Here is a 17,462-nt window from a genome sequence, read left to right as displayed (position 1 = left end):
TGAGCCCATCTTAATGGCTATAAAGAAAGCACTTCTTGGGAGATAACCCATGTGTTTATTTTACTACAGCAATTTTGTTTTATATTTGAGTCTTGGAAGTTGTTACTACTGTAGCAACCTCTCCTTATCTTATTTTATTGCATTGTTGTGCCAAGTAAAGTCTTTGATAGTAAAGTGAATACTAGATTTGGATTACTCGCGTGAAATAGATTTCTTGCTGTCACGAATTTGGGTATGATTCTCTGTAGGTAACTCAGAAAAATCTTTCAATTTACGTGCATGATCCTCAGATACGTACGCAACTTTCATTCAATTTGAGAATTTTCATCTGAGCAAGTCTGGTGCCTCTTCAAAATTCGTCTTTACGGACGATTCTGTTTTGACAGATTCTGCCTTTTATTTCGCATTGCCTCTTTTGCTGTGTTGGATGGATTTCTTTGCTCCATTACCTTCCAGTAGCTTTGAGCAATGTCCAGAAGTATTAAGAATGATTGTGTCACCTCTGAACATGTGAATTTTTAATTATGCACTAACCCTCTAATGAGTTTGTTTTGAGTTTGGTGTAGAGGAAGTTTTCAAGGGTCAAGAGAGGAGGATGATACAATATGATCAAGAAGAGTGAAAAGTATAAGCTTGGGGATGCCCCCGTGGTTCATCCCTGCATATTTTAAGAAGACTCAAGCATCTAAGCTTGGGGATGCCCAAGGCATCCCCTTCTTCATCGACAAACTATCATGTTTCTTCTCTTGAAACTATATTTTTATTCGGTCACATCTTATGTACTTTACTTGGAGCGTCTGTGAGCTTTTATTTTCGTTTTGTTATTTTTCATTCTCTGAATAAATGCTTGTGTGGGAGAGAGACACGCTCCGCTGGTTCATATGAACACACGTGTTCTTAGCTTTTAATGTTCATGGCGAAGGTTGAAACTGCTTCGTTCATTGTTATATGGTTGGAAACGGAAAATGCCGCATGTGGTAATTGGTATAATGTCTTGAATAATTTTATACTTGGCAATTGTTGTGCTCATATAGATCATGTTTAAGCTCTTGCATCATGTACTTTGCACCTATTAATGAAGAACTACATAGAGCTTGTTAAAATTTGGTTTGCATGATTAGTTTCTCTAGAGTCTAGATTTTTTATGGTTAAGGTGTTTGAACAACAAGGAGACGATGTAAAGTCTTATAATGCTTGCAATATGTTCATATGTGAGTTTTGCTGCACCATTTTATACTTGAGTTTGCTTCAAACAACCTTGCTAGCCTAGCCTTGTATTGAGAGGAATTCTTCTCATGCATCCAAATCCTTGAGCCAATAACCATGTCATTTGTGTCCACCATACCTACCTACCACATGGTATTTCTCCGCCATTCCAAAGTAAATTACTTGAGTGCTACCTTTAAAATTCTATCCTTTGTCTTTGCAATATATAGCTCATGGGAAAATAGCCTTAAAAACTATTGTGGTGAAGAATATGTAGCTATGTATCTTATTTCTTATAAGTTGCTTGTTGAGCGGTAACCATGTTTCTGGGGACGCCATCAATTATTATACCTTTGTTGAATATCATGTGAGTTGCTATGCATGTTCGTCTTGTCTGAAGTAAGGGTGATTTTCATGATCAAATGGTTTGAGTATGCATACTGTTAGAGAAGAACATTGGGCCGCTAACTAAAGCCATGATTCATGGTGGAAGTTTCGGTTTGGACAATCAATCCTCAATCTCTTATGAGAATTTTAAGCTGTTGTTGTATGCTTATGCATTAAAGAGGAGTCCATTATCTGTTGTCTATGTTGTCCCGGTATGGATGTCTAAGTTGAGAATAATCAAAAGCGAGAAATCCAATGCGAGTTTTCTCCTTAGACCTTTGTACAGGCGGCATAGAGGTACCCCTTTGTGACACTTGGTTGAAACATATGCTATGCTATTATAATCCATGTTAATCCAAGCTAATTAGGACAAGGTGCGAGCACTATTGGTAATCTATGCATGAGGCTTGCAACTTATAAGATGTATTATGCATAACACATATGATTTATTACTACCGTTGACAAAATTGCTTCTATGTTTTCAAAATGAAAAGCTCTAGCACAAATATAGTAATCCATGCTTCCTCTGCGAAGGGCCTATCTTCTACTTTATTGTTGAGTCAGTTTGCCTATTCTTTCTATCTTAGAAGCAAACACTTGTATCAACTGTGTGCATTGATTCTTACATGTTTACTTATTGCACTTGTTATATTGCTTTATGTTGACAACTATCCATGAGATAAATATGTTGAAGTTGAAAGCAACCGCTGAAACTTATATCTTCCTTTGTGTTGCTTCAAAGCTTTCTACTATGAATTTATTGCTTTATGAGTAACTCTTATGCAAGTCTTATTGATGCTTGTCTTGAAAGTATTATTCATGAAAAGTCTTTGCTATATGATTCATTTGTTTACTCATTATCTTCATCATTGCTTCGAATCGCTGCATTCATCTCATATGCTTTACAATAGTATGATCAAGATTATGATAGCATGTCACTTCAGAAATTATCTTTGTTATCGTTTACCTACTCGAGGGTGATACGTCTCCGACGTATCGATAATTTCTTATGTTCTATGCCATATTATTGATGATACCTACATGTTTTATGCACACTTTATGTCATATTCGTGCATTTTCTGGAACTAACCTATTAACAAGATGCCGAAGTGCCGCTTCGTTGTTTTCTGCTGTTTTTGGTTTCAGAAATCCTAGTAACGAAATATTCTCGGAATTGGACGAAATCAAAGCCCAGGGGCCTATTTTCTCACGAAGCTTCCGAAGTCCGAAGGAGAGACGAAGAGGGGCCACGGAGGGGCCACACTATAGGGCGGCGCGGCCCCCCCTTGGCCGCGCGGCCCCGTGGTGTGGGGCCCCCGTGCCGCCTCTTGACCTGCCCTTCCTCCTATAAAAAGTCTCCGTGACGAAACCCCCGCATCGAGAGCCACGATACGGAAAACCTTACCGAGACGCCGCCGCCGCCGATCCCATCTCGGGGATCCAGGAGATCGCCTCCGGCACCCTGCCGGAGAGGGGAATCATCTCCCGGAGGACTCTACACCGCCATGGTCGCCTCCGGAGTGATGAGTGAGTAGTTCACCCCTGGACTATGGGTCCATAGCAGTAGCTAGATGGTTGTCTTCTCCTCATTGTGCTTCATTGTTGGATCTTGTGAGCTGCCTAACATGATCAAGATCATCTATCCGTAATTCTATATGTTGTGTTTGTCGGGATCCGATGGATAGAGAATACTATGTCATGTTAATTATCAAGTTATTATACATGTGTTGTTTATGATCTTGCATGCTCTCCGTTTCTAGTAGAGGCTCTGGCCAAGTTTTTACTTTTAACTCCAAGAGGGAGTATTTATGCTCGATAGTGGGTTCATGTCTCCGTGAATCTGGGGGAGTGACAGCAACCCCTAAGGTTATGGATGTGCTGTTGCCACTAGGGATAAAACATTGATGCTATGTTCGAGGATGTAGTTATTGATTACATTACGCACCATACTTAATGCAATTGTCTGTTGCTTTGCAACTTAATACTGGAGGGGTTCGGACGATAACCTGAAGGTGGACTTTTTAGGCATAGATGCAGTTGGATGGCGGTCTATGTACTTTGTCGTAATGCCCAATTAAATCTCACTATACTTATCATGTCATGTATGTGCATTGTTATGCCCTCTCTATTTGTCAATTGCCCGACTGTAATTTGTTCACCCAACATGCTTTTATCTTATGGGAGAGACACCTCTAGTGAACTGTGGACCCCGGTCCATTCTTTAATACTCGAAATACAAATCTGCTGCAATACTTGTTTTTACTATTTTCTCTGCAAACAATCATCTTCCACACAATACGGTTAATCCTTTGTTACAGCAAGCCGGTGAGATTGACAACCTCACTCGTTTCGTTGGGGCAAAGTACTTTGGTTGTGTTGTGCAGATTCCACGTTGGCGCCGGAATCTCTGGTGTTGCGCCACACTACATCCCGCCGCCATCAACCTTCAACGTGCTTCTTGGCTCCTACTGGTTCGATTAAACCTTGGTTTCTTACTGAGGGAAACTTGCCGCTGTGCGCATCACACCTTCCTCTTGGGGTTCCCAACGAACGTGTCAACCACACGCATCAAGCAAATTTCTGGCGCCGTTGCCGGGGAGATCAAGACACGCTGCAAGGGGAGTTTCCACTTCTCAATCTCTTTACTTTGTTTTTGTCTTGCTTTATTTTATTTACTACTTTGTTTGCTGCATTATATCAAAACACAAAAAAAATTAGTTGCTAGCTTTACTTTATTTACTGTCTTGTTTGCTATATCAAAAACACAAAAAAATTAGTTTACTTGCATTTACTTTATCTAGTTTGCTTTATTTACTACTGCTAAAATGGCTACCCCTGAAAATACTAAGTTGTGTGACTTCACTAGCACAAATAATAATGATTTCTTATGCACACCTATTGCTCCACCTGCTACTACAGCAGAATTCTTTGAAATTAAACCTGCTTTACTTAATCTTGTCATGAGAGAGCAATTTTCTCGGTGTTAGTTCCGATGATGCTGCTGCCCATCTCAATAATTTTGTTGAACTATGTGAAATGCAAAAATATAAAGATGTAGATGGTGACATTATAAAATTAAAATTGTTTCCTTTCTCATTAAGAGGAAGAGCTAAAGATTGGTTGCTATCTCTCGCCTAAGAATAGTATTGATTCATGGACTAAATGCAAGGATGCTTTTATTGGTAGATATTATCCCCCTGCTAAAATTATATCTTTGAGGAGTAGCATAATGAATTTTAAACAATTAGATAATGAACATGTTGCTCAAGCTTGGGAAAGAATGAAATCTCTCGGTTAAAAATTGCCCAACCCATGGACTGACTACTTGGATGATCATCCAAACCTTCTATGCAGGACTAAATTTTTCTTCGCGGAATTTATTGGATTCAGCTGCTGGAGGTACCTTTATGTCCATCACTCTTGGTGAAGCAACAAAGCTCCTTGATAATATGATGGTTAATTACTCTGAATGGCACACGGAAAGAGCTCCACAAGGTAAGAAGGTAAATTCTCGTTGAAGAATCCTCTTCCTTGAATGATAAGGTTGATGCTATTATGTCTATGCTTGCGAATGATAGGACTAATGTTGATCCTAATAATGTTCCATTAGCTTCATTGGTTGCCCAAGAAGAACATGTTGATGTAAACTTCATTAAAAATAATAATTTCAACAACAATGCTTATCGGAACAATTCTAGTAATAACTATAGGCCATATCCTTATAATAAAGGTAACGGTTATGCTAATTCTTATGGGAATTCTTACAACAATAATAGGAATACACCCCCTGGACTTGAGGCCATGCTTAAAGAATTTATTAGCACACAAACTGCCTTTAACAAATCTGTTGAGGAAAAGCTCAATAAAATTGATATTCTTGTTTCTAGAGTTGATAGTCTTGCCTCTGATGTTGATCTTTTGAAATCGAAAGTTATGCCTAATAGGGATATTGAAAATAAAATTGTTACTACATCAAATGCCATCCAAGTTAGAATTAATGAGAATATAAGATTAATGGCTGAACTGCGTGCTAGGTGGGATAGAGAAGAAAAGGAAAAACTAGCTAAAAAAGAAAATGTAGCTAAAGTTTGGACTATTACCACCACTAGCAATGCTAATGATTCATATGTTGCTGCACCTCCTACTATCAATGGTAAAATAATTGGTGTTAGCAATGCTTCTACTCCTAGTGCAAAGCGCGCAAAATTACCCGAAACTGCTAAAACCGCTGAAACCGCTTGTGATAAAACTGCTGAAATTTTTTCCAACCTTGGGGATGATAATCCCATTGCTTTAGATTGTAATGATTTAGATTTTGATGATTACCATATCTCTGAAGTTATAAAGTTCTTGCAAAAACTTGCTAAGAGTCCCAATGCTAGCGCTATAAATTTGGCTTTCACAAAACATATTACAAATGCTCTCATAAAAGCTAGAGAAGAGAAACTAAAACTTGAAACTTCTATTCCTAGAAAGCTAGAGGATGGTTGGGAGCCCATCATTAAAATGAGAATCAAAGATTTTGATTGTAATGCCTTATGTGATCTTGGTGCAAGTATTTCTGTTATGCCTAAAAAAGTCTATGATATGCTTGACTTGCCACCATTGAAGAATTGTTACTTGGATATTAATCTCGCTGATAATGCTAAAAAGAAACCTTTGGGGAAAGTTGATAATGTTCATATTATGGTTAACAATAACCTTGTCCCCGTTGATTTAGTTGTCTTGGATATTGAATGCAATGCATCTTGCCCCATTATATTGGGAAGACCTTTTCTTCGAACCGTTGGTGCTACTATTGATATGAAGGAAGGTAATATTAAATATCAATTTCCTCTCAAGAAAGGTATGGAACACTTCCCTAGAAAGAGAATGAAGGTACCTTATGATTCTATCATTAGAACAAATTATGATGTTGATGCTTCATCCTTCGATGTTACTTGAGATACACTTTCTGCGCCTAGCTGAAAGGCGTTAAAGAAAAGCGCTTATGGGAGACAACCCATGTTTTTACTACAGTACTTTGTTTTATATTTGTGTCTTGGAAGTTGTTTACTACTGTAGCAACCTCTCCTTATCTTAGTTTTATGTTTTGTTGTGCCAAGTAAAGTCTTTGATAGAAAAGTAAGTACTAGATTTGGATTACTGCGCAGTTCCAGATTTCTTTGCTGTCACGAATCTGGGTCTATCTCCCTGTAGGTAGCTCAGAAAATTACGCCAATTTACGAGCATGATCCTCAGATATGTACGCAACTTTCATTCAATTTGAGCATTTTCGTGTGAGCAAGTCTGGTGGCCTAATAAAATCCATCTTTACGGACTGTTCTGTTTTGACAGATTCTGTCTTTTATTTCGCATTGCCTCTTTTGCTATGTTGGATGAATTTCTTTGATCCATTAATGTCCAGTAGCTTTATGCAATGTCCAGAAGTGTTAAGAATGATTGTGTCACCTCTGAACATGTGAATTTTTATTATGCACTAACCCTCTAATGAGTTGTTTTGAGTTTGGTGTGGAGGAAGTTTTCAAGGATCAAGAGAGGAGTATGATGCAATATGATTAAGGAGAGTGAAAGCTCTAAGCTTGGGGATGCCCCGTGGTTCACCCCTGCATATATTAAGAAGACTCAAGCGTCTAAGCTTGGGGATGCCCAAGGCATCCCCTTCTTCATCGACAACATTATCGGGTTCCTCCCCTGAAACTATATTTTTATTCGGCCACATCTTATGTACTTTGCTTGGAGCGTCGGTTTGTTTTTGTTTTTTGTTTTGTTTGAATAAAATGGATCCTAGCATTCACTTTATGGGAGAGAGACACGCTCCGCTCTTGCATATGGACAAATATGTCCTTAGGCTCTACTCATAGTATTCATGGCGAAGTTTCTTCTTCGTTAAATTGTTATATGGTTGGAATTGGAAAATGCTACATGTAGTAACTCTAAATGTCTTGGATAATTTGATACTTGGCAATTGTTGTGCTCATGTTTAAGCTCTTGCATCATATACTTTGCACCCATTAATGAAGAAATACTTAGAGCTTGTTAATTTGGTTTGCATATTTGGTTTCTCTAGAGTCTAGATAACATCTAGTATTGAGTTTTGAACAACAAGGAAGACGGTATGGAGTCTTATAATGTTTACCATATGTCTTTTATGTGAGTTTTGCTGTACCGTTCATCCTTGTGTTTGTTTCAAATAACCTTGCTAGCCTAAACCTTGTATCGAGAGGGAATACTTCTCATGCATCCAAAATCCTTGAGCCAACCACTATGCCATTTGTGTCCACCATACCTACCTACTACATGGTATTTATCCGCCATTCCAAAGTAAATTGCTTGAGTGCTACCTTTAAAATTCCATCATTCACCTTTGCAATATATAGCTCATGGGACAAATAGCTTAAAAACTATTGTGGTATTGAATATGTACTTATGCACTTTATCTCTTATTAAGTTGCTTGTTGAGCGATAACCATGTTTCGGGGACGCCATCAACTATTCTTTGTTGGATATCATGTGAGTTGCTATGCATGTCCGTCTTGTCCGAAGCAAGAGAGATCTACCACCTTCATGGTTGGAGCATGCATGTTGTTAGAGAAGAACTTTGGGCCGCTAACTAAAGCCATGATTCATGGTGGAAGTTTCAGTTTGGACATATATCCTCAATCTCATATGAGAATAAAAATTGTTGCCACATGCTTATGCATTAAAGAGGAGTCCATTATCTGTTGTCCATGTTGTCCCGGTATGGATGTCTAAGTTGAGAATAATCAAAAGCGAGAAATCCAAAATGCGAGCTTTCTCCTTAGACCTTTGTACAGGCGGCATGGAGGTACCCCATTGTGACACTTGGTCAAAACATGTGCATTGCAAAGATCCGGTAGTCCAAGTTAATTAGGACAAGGTGCGGGCACTATTAGCATACTATGCATGAGACTTGCAACTTGTAAGATATAACTTTCATAACTCATATGCTTTATTACTACCGTTGACAAAATTGTTTCATGTTTTCAAAATAAAAGCTCTAGCACAAATATAGCAATCGATGCTTTCCTCTTTGAAGGACCATTCTCTTTACTTTTATGTTGAGTCAGTTCACCTATTTCTCTCCACCTCAAGAAGCAAACACTTGTGTGAACTGTGCATTGATTCTTACATATTTGCATATTGTACTTGTTATATTACTCTATGTTGACTATTATCCATGAGATATACATGTTACAAGTTGAAAGCAACCGCTGAAACTTAATCTTCCTTTGTGTTGCTTCAATACCTTTACTTTGATTTATTGCTTTATGAGTTAACTCTTATGCAAGACTTATTAATACTTGTCTTGAAGTACTATTCATGAAAAGTCTTTGCTATATGGTTCACCTGTTTACTCATGTCATCACCATTGTTATGATCGCTGCATCCACTACATATGTTTACAAATAGTATGATCAAGGTTATGATGGCATATCACTTCAGAAATTATCTTTGTTATCGTTTTACTTGCTCGGGACGAGCAGAACTAAGCTTGGGGATGCTTGATACGTCTCCGACGTATCGATAATTTCTTATGTTCTATGCCATATTATTGATGATACCTACATGTTTTATGCACACTTTATGTCATATTCGTGCATTTTCCGGAACTAACCTATTAACAAGATGCCGAAGTGCCGATTGTCGTTTTCTGCTGTTTTTGGTTTCAGAAATCCTAGTAACGAAATATTCTCGGAATTGGACGAAATCAAAGCCCAGGGGCCTATTTTCTCACGAAGCTTCCGGAAGTCCGAAGGAGAGACGAAGAGGGGCCACGGAGGGGCCACACTATAGGCGGCGCGGCCCCCTTGGCCGCGCGGCCCCGTGGTGTGGGGCCCCCGTGCCGCCTCTTGACCTGCCCTTCCGCCTATAAAAAGTCTCCGTGACGAAACCCCCGGTACCGAGAGCCACGATACGGAAAACCTATCGAGACGCCGCCGCCGCCGATCCCATCTCGGGGGATCCAGGAGATCGCCTCCGGCACCTCGCCGGAGAGGGGAATCATCTCCCGGAGGACTCTACACCGCCATGGTCGCCTCCGGAGTGATGAGTGAGTAGTTCACCCCTGGACTATGGGTCCATAGCAGTAGCTAGATGGTTGTCTTCTCCTCATTGTGCTTCATTGTTGGATCTTGTGAGCTGCCTAACATGATCAAGATCATCTATCCGTAATTCTATATGTTGTGTTTGTCGGGATCCGATGGATAGAGAATACTATGTCATGTTAATTATCAAGTTATTATACATGTGTTGTTTATGATCTTGCATGCTCTCCGTTTCTAGTAGAGGCTCTGGCCAAGTTTTTTACTTTTAACTCCAAGAGGGAGTATTTATGCTCGATAGTGGGTTCATGTCTCCGTGAATCTGGGGGAGTGACAGCAACCCCTAAGGTTATGGATGTGCTGTTGCCACTAGGGATAAAACATTGATGCTATGTTCGAGGATGTAGTTATTGATTACATTACGCACCATACTTAATGCAATTGTCTGTTGCTTTGCAACTTAATACTCGGAGGGGTTCGGACGATAACTCGAAGGTGGACTTTTTAGGCATAGATGCGGTTGGATGGCGGTCTATGTACTTTGTCGTAATGCCCAATTAAATCTCACTATACTTATCATGTCATGTATGTGCATTGTTATGCCCTCTCTATTTGTCAATTGCCCGACTGTAATTTGTTCACCCAACATGCTTTTATCTTATGGGAGAGACACCTCTAGTGAACTCGTGGACCCCGGTCCATTCTTTAATACTGAAATACAAATCTGCTGCAATACTTGTTTTACTATTTTCTCTGCAAACAATCATCTTCCACACAATACGGTTAATCCTTTGTTACAGCAAGCCGGTGAGATTGACAACCTCACTGTTTCGTTGGGGCAAAGTACTTTGGTTGTGTTGTGCAGATTCCACGTTGGCGCCGGAATCTCTGGTGTTGCGCCGCACTACATCCCGCCGCCATCAACCTTCAACGTGCTTCTTGGCTCCTACTGGTTCGATTAAACCTTGGTTTCTTACTGAGGGAAACTTGCCGCTGTGCGCATCACACCTTCCTCTTGGGGTTCCCAACGAACGTGTCAACCACACGCATCAGAGGGCGAGTAGGAACTAAGCTTGGGGATGCTTGATACGTCTCAAACGTATCTATAATTTCTTATGTTCCATGCTACTTTTATGATGATACTCACATGTTTTATACACATTATATGTCATATTTATGCGTTTTCCGGAACTAACCTATTGACGAGATGCCGAAGGGCCAGCTTGCTCGTTTTCGCTGTTTTTGGTTCCGTAAATCCTAGTAAGGAAATATTCTCGGAATCGGACGAAATCAATGCCCAGCATCCTATTTTTCCACGAAGCTTCCAGGACACCCGAGAGCCACCAGAGGGGAGCCCTGGTGGGCCCAGATGATAGGGCGGCGCGGCCAGGGCCTGGGCCGCGCCCCCCTACTGTGTCGTCGCCTCGTCAGCCCTCCGACTCCGCATCTTCGCCTATTTAAAGGTCCCTGACCTAAAACCTCGATACGAAAAAGCCACGGTACGAGAAACCTTCCAGAGCCGCCGCCATCGCGAAGCCAAGATCTGGGGGACAGGAGTCTGTGTTCCGGCACGCCGCCGGGACGGGGAAGTGCCCCCGGAAGGCATCTCCATCGACACCACCGCCATCTCCATCAACGCTGATGTCTCCCATGAGGAGGAAGTAGTTCTCCATCGAGGCTAAGGGTTGTACCGGTAGCTATGTGGTTAATCTCTCTCCTATGTACTTCAATACAATGATCTCATGAGCTGCCTTACATGATTGAGATTCATATGAGTTTTGTATCACTATTCATCTATGTGTTACTCTAGTGATGTTATTAAAGTACTCTATTCCTCCTCCACGGTGTAATGGTGACAAGTGTGTGCATCGTGTAGTACTTGGCGTAGGTTATGATTGTAATCTCTTGTAGATTATGAAGTTAATTATTGCTATGATAGTATTGATGTGATCTATTCCTCCTTCATAGTGTGATGGTGACAGTGTGCATGCTATGTTAGTACTTGGTGTAATTGCAATGATCTATCATGCACTCTAAGGTTATTTAAATATGAACATTGAATGTTGTGGAGCTTGTTAACTCCGGCATTGAGGTGCTCTTGTAGCCCTACGCAATTAGTGGTGTTCATCATCCAACAAAAGAGTGTAGAGTGGTTTTATTATGTGATCAATGTTGAGAGTGTCCACTAGTGAAAGTATGATCCCTAGGCCTTGCTTCTAAGCATCGAAACTCCGTTTATTTATCGTTCGTTGCATGTTTACTCGCTGCCATATTTTATTCAGATTGTTATTACCACTCATATCCATCCATATTACTTGTATTTCACCATCTCTTCGTCGAACTAGTGCACCTATACATCCGACAAGTGTATTAGGTGTGTTGGGGACACAAGAGACTTCTTGTATCGTGATTGCATGGTTGCTTGAGAGGGATATCTTTGACCTCTTCCTCCCCGAGTTCGATAAACCTTGGGTGATCCACTTAAGGGAAACTTGCTGCTGTTCTACAAACCTCTGCTCTTGGAGGCCCAACACTGTCTACAAGAATAGAAGCACCCGTAGACATCAGTGGCAAACTGGGTATTTAGTATACATAGAGGGTGAAAGCTAGCCGCCCACAGAGAGAGAGGGTGGTGGCCCCGATCAGAGAGAGAAAGGGGTTATCATGCCCGTTAGATCATACGATCAACGGTCGGCGAACACGATCCGCGTGACAAGGCTTAGACCAATCAGGGCAAGGTTGGGTGTCCCCTGTGAGAATTTGTGAAGGGAGAGGGAAAAACTGAGTAGTATCAAGAAACCAAGGGCACGTTAGTAGTAAACAGACTAAGGGATTCAAATGTGAGATTTAAAAATGGAAAATGCGTGTTTTGTACAATGAAACACATCTTGGCCTACCTCAAACTATTTGCAATACAAATATACATGAGTGTGAAAATTGTGGCCTCATTCAGACAAAGTATGTTTTGGGGAAAGCTGTTTTGGGAAGGGCTTATTGTGGAAAATCATGCACCTTCATAGCTACTAGGTGATTTGAGAAGTGGAAATTTGTGGTAAAACTTTATTTATCTATGATTGTTATGGTTTCCAACGTGGCAGATCGCGTAAGAAGACTCCATGAGTAAGTGCCACTATGGTTTTATCTTTTTTGGAATTTTTTGCGCATGAAATGACTCAATTAGATAGCTTAATCCCATTTGTTGACTCTCTGTTGACCAGCCACTTGAGGGTAAAACTGAGTATATTGCACTAGTATTAGCACTCAAGGGGAAAACTGAGCACACAAAAAATGTTAGTATAAGACTCGAGGGTATACCTGAGTATATCTAAATTTCGAGGGTTAGACTCGAGGACGCGTGTTGCGGTGCAGAAGTGGAAGACATGCAATTCTTGACGCGTAGGACGCGGGTCGTGGTGCATAAGTTGAAGACGTGCAATCATGGACGCGTGTCGCGGTGCAGAAGTCGAAGACGTGCAGACGTGCAGTCGTGCACACATAGGACGCTGGTCGCATTTAGGACCCCTCGCCTTTATAGATGCATCTCCCTGTTCGCCTCCTCGCACTATCACTGTCACTCTCACTCCCTCACGCAACGCCGCCTCTCACGTCCCATCATCTTCTCCAAAGCAAAAAAAAAACCTCTCCCTCTCCTCTACTGGCGATGGACAAGGAGAATGTGAATCCGTCTTCCGTCGTCGACGTTGTCCCCTCTAAGCACGGCGCCTCCGTCTTCGACGCCATCCCCTCTATGGCCGTCGCCGCCGCCGGTGCATTGGCGGCTCCCGCCGGTGCATCGGAGGCTGTCGCCGGTGCATCGGAGGCTGCCGCCGGTGGCGGTCAGATCCCGCCAGAATGGGACCCCTACGAGGAGGTGTCGTACGACTGTCCGGTGAACCCCTATGACACGTGCATGGAAGACCCTTGGAACAAGGTAACTACGGTTTGCTCCCTTGTTGTTCCCCTTCCCTTCCTTTTTCAACCCTATTTTTGCTCGTTCTCTCGTAACTATTAGTGCCGATATGTAGGTAAGATGAGTATTGGGTTAATATTTGCGCCGATTTTATTCTATTTTGATTTGATCCCTTCTTGATTTATGCAAGTAATCATGGAATCTCAATCAGTTAAGATTTGGGGTTCGGTTCGGTTAATTTATGCAAGTAATCATGTGATCTCAATCAGTTAAGATTTGGGGTTAAGATTCGGGGTTCGGCCGTTGGGTTAATTTATTTAGATCTGGAATTTGTTTCTTTTCCTATAATGAATCATTGGGCACAAATTTGTACAGGGCGGGTTCAGCGAACCATTGTTGTGTACAAATCTGTTATGCATGAGCTTTGGTTCGCTAACCCCGTCCCTGTAGATATATAATTGTGTTCAATCTAACTGAGGTTGCCTCTGTTTTTCCTAAGTTTGTTATGTTGCAACTCATTCACTTATATTTTCCGGTTGATATGGATCAGGTGTCTGGCAGCAACGTCGGCAGCGACGAGGAGGAACAGCACACCAAGGCTCGGTAGGTGCTGCGGAAGCTGCAGGTCGGCCAGTTCGCCTCCTACTTCGCCAAAAATGTCTACAAGTGCCCCTTCTGCACTAGGAGACTCGGCGGCACCGACTTCAACTGCCTCCTCACGCATGCCGAGGACATCGGAAGGACCTTCCCCAAGGTCGGCGCGACAGTGAACGTCTACTCCTTCCGTGCAAAGCACAAGGTGCTCGGCATTCACCTCCGCAACTTCCAGCGGTGGAGATCATCGTCGGGCGCATGCCTCCGATCAATCCCAAGGTTCCCAAGATCACGGGACAGGGGAGCAAGAACTGGAGGAGGAGCCAGATGGAGTAGGCGGAGTCCAGGACGTGTGATGCTGTTGCAAAGCAGCTTTTTATTTTGTTGTTGTTAATATGTTGGTGTTGTGGAGAACCTAAGAACCTTATTTTGGCTGCTGTATGCAGCTTATTATCTACCTATTGTCTATCCTATTCTACTATACTTGATTGTTTAGATGTTTTTAGAGTGGACTGCATTCAAACTAAAAAGAGTGAACCTACACACTAAAACCTAGACTAGATACAAACTAAAGTAGATGAATTAAAGAAAAAAACCAAAACATCTTATATACATGCACGGAGGGGGTACATATGAACCAAGATTGGTGAGGTCATTAATATGGACCAGAGGGAGTACTAGATTTGCTGCCATATTGGGCAAAAAACGAGGGCCAAAAGGCACAAATAATTGAAGAAAGACAGAATGGAAACTTCTCTAGATTTGATAATAAAAAAAAGACAGAGAGAAAGAGGGGGAAAAGGTGCTCTTAAAAAGGGATGCCAATTTGGGCCGAGAGAGACAAAACCCAGCTCCTGCTCATGTACAACCAAACGCGGTCTCGTCATGTCCCACGTGGTCCCTTTCTACCAGCCCACGCGACGCGGCCCCACATGTCAGCACAGAACGGTCAATTAAACGGGAATCCTACCGTCTGAGCTCCTTCTGCGGGTTTCAGACAAGGGCTTGGGAAAAACTGAAGAAAAACTAAGGAGCTGGGAAAAACTGAGTACAACTAAGGAACTGAGGGCACGAAAATAGAAAGCCCATAAGATTAATTCAAAGTACATAGAAGAAAGATTTCAATATGAAAACGTCAAAAAAATGTTCTTGTCGTGTGGAGTTTTATCAAGACTTGACGATCAAAGAGTAAAAACACATGATTAATTTTAAATCATGAATGGCATGATTTGTATACAACCAGATGTGCTATGATCGTGCTACAAGCATATACCAGAGTGATGATCACTGGACACCAGTAACAGTATCCCTAAGTGCTTTAGAAGAACCCAGGATCTAGTTTTATATGCAGTAATGAAAAACAAATCGTTGTGAGATGTTACAATGATAAGAAGTGAGTTAAGCTCACTTGTCTAGGGAAGTGGATGTACAACCCAGCCACCAAGGTTCAAGTCTCCATGGACGCATATTTGGGTTCTTACTATTTACAAAACATTGTAGGGGCTTCCCCTACCGTATTCTTTTCCAAGAAAAGATGTTACGCTGATGCTAGCAAGTTTGGTTACATATACAAATGGATTTCAATCTTAATTACACTAAGTGTTTATTGAAAGGTACACTGTGGGCTAGAACAAGTCTATGTTGGATTTAGAGGAGTTTTAAAACTTAAGCATTGTGACGGATTCTACAAACGAAGGCTAAGTATATCACGGTTTTGGAAATGACTAAAGAAAGGTGTTTAAGTCAAGAAGTTCCTTTCGAAATTGGTGTAGTTTCGAGAGTGTTAGAACTGTGAAGCTATATTGAGTGCGATAATATTGGTAACATATTTAAGATCGAGGAATTAAAGTTCCATGGTAATACCAAACATATATAGTGTCAACTCATTTGAAATGGGTGATCCGTGGAGACGCAAATGAATTGCAAAATGCATACGGTTTTGAACATGTCAGATCCATTGACTATAACCTCTCCCAAGAGAAAAACATGATCAACACAAGAAGACCATGGGTGTTAGATCTTTACAGATGTGTTGACTCTAGTGCAAGTGAGAGATTGTTCACAAAATACCATAGAGGCAATAATAATATAGTTAGTATCATGTTTCACTGTTCATTTTAATTTTCTATATTCCATGCTAGAATTGTATTAAGCAAAAACATTAATACTTGTGTGGTTTGTAGGCAGAACCGTGTCATTAAGCCTCTATTAGAGTAGTTTGTTGGTTAATGATGGTTAAGGTTTCCTAACCATAGACATTCGTTGTCAATTAGCAACAGGAACATGTCATTAGGAGAATGACATGATGAAGAAGACCTCATTAAGCAAAGCAATATGATCCTAGCAATGTTTAATTGTTGTATCTTTCCTATGTCAAATATACCAATCCTTAAACCATGATATTATGCTACTCCCTAGTACCGAGAGAATACTTTGCGGGCATCAAACGTCACTTCATGATTGGGTGATCATAAAGGTGTCTTTGGGCATCTCAGAAAGTGCTTGTTGGGTGGTATGTATAAAGAGTGGGATTTGTGCATCCTCGTAGCGGATAGATATACTCAGTGCCCACTCTGGTAATACACACGGTTGGAAGCACTTGTCTATTGATTTAGTCACATTTAGTCACATAGTTAGGAGTCAAGAGTACTTGATGCAAACGAGATTAAACTAGGTATGATGATACCTTCGATCGAATCTCGAGCAAGTAAAATATCACGAGACAAAGGGAATGGAATATGGGATTGTTTGACTCCTTGACATCTTGGTTCAACCGATAAAGATCTTCGTTTAATGTGTGGAAATCATTATGGACATACAGGTCCCGCTGTTAATTATTAATCGAAGAGATGTCTCGATCATGTCCACATATTCTCAAACCCGTAGGGTCACGCACTTAACGCTCAATATCGCTAGGGTAGAAATGAGATATTCATGATGGTGATAGCGATGGTTTTTTGGAATTTTGTATGGGATCCAGGACATCTTGAGGAGCTTCAGAATGATCCGGAGAATAAGATTCATAAATGGGATAGCATTTTTGGGTTCTGGAAAAAGTTCAGGATTTTTGGTATCATTTCAGAGAAGACCTAGAAGGTTCTGGAGGGTCCACCAGAGGGCCCACACCTCTCGAGGGATCCACATGGACCAATCGGTGGATCACAGGCCTACATGGGACTGGGAAACTAGCCCCAAATGGCCCATGCGGCTGGCCCAAGAGGAAACTCTTCAAAAAAGGGGAGATCAACTTGGGGGCATGTTTTCTCCCTCCCCTTTGGTGGCCGGCCCTGGGGCTTGGA

This window comes from Lolium rigidum, chromosome 3 (genome assembly GCF_022539505.1).
Source record: "Lolium rigidum isolate FL_2022 chromosome 3, APGP_CSIRO_Lrig_0.1, whole genome shotgun sequence".
Taxonomy (NCBI): domain Eukaryota; kingdom Viridiplantae; phylum Streptophyta; class Magnoliopsida; order Poales; family Poaceae; genus Lolium; species Lolium rigidum.
This window is presented reverse-complemented; position numbering follows the sequence as displayed.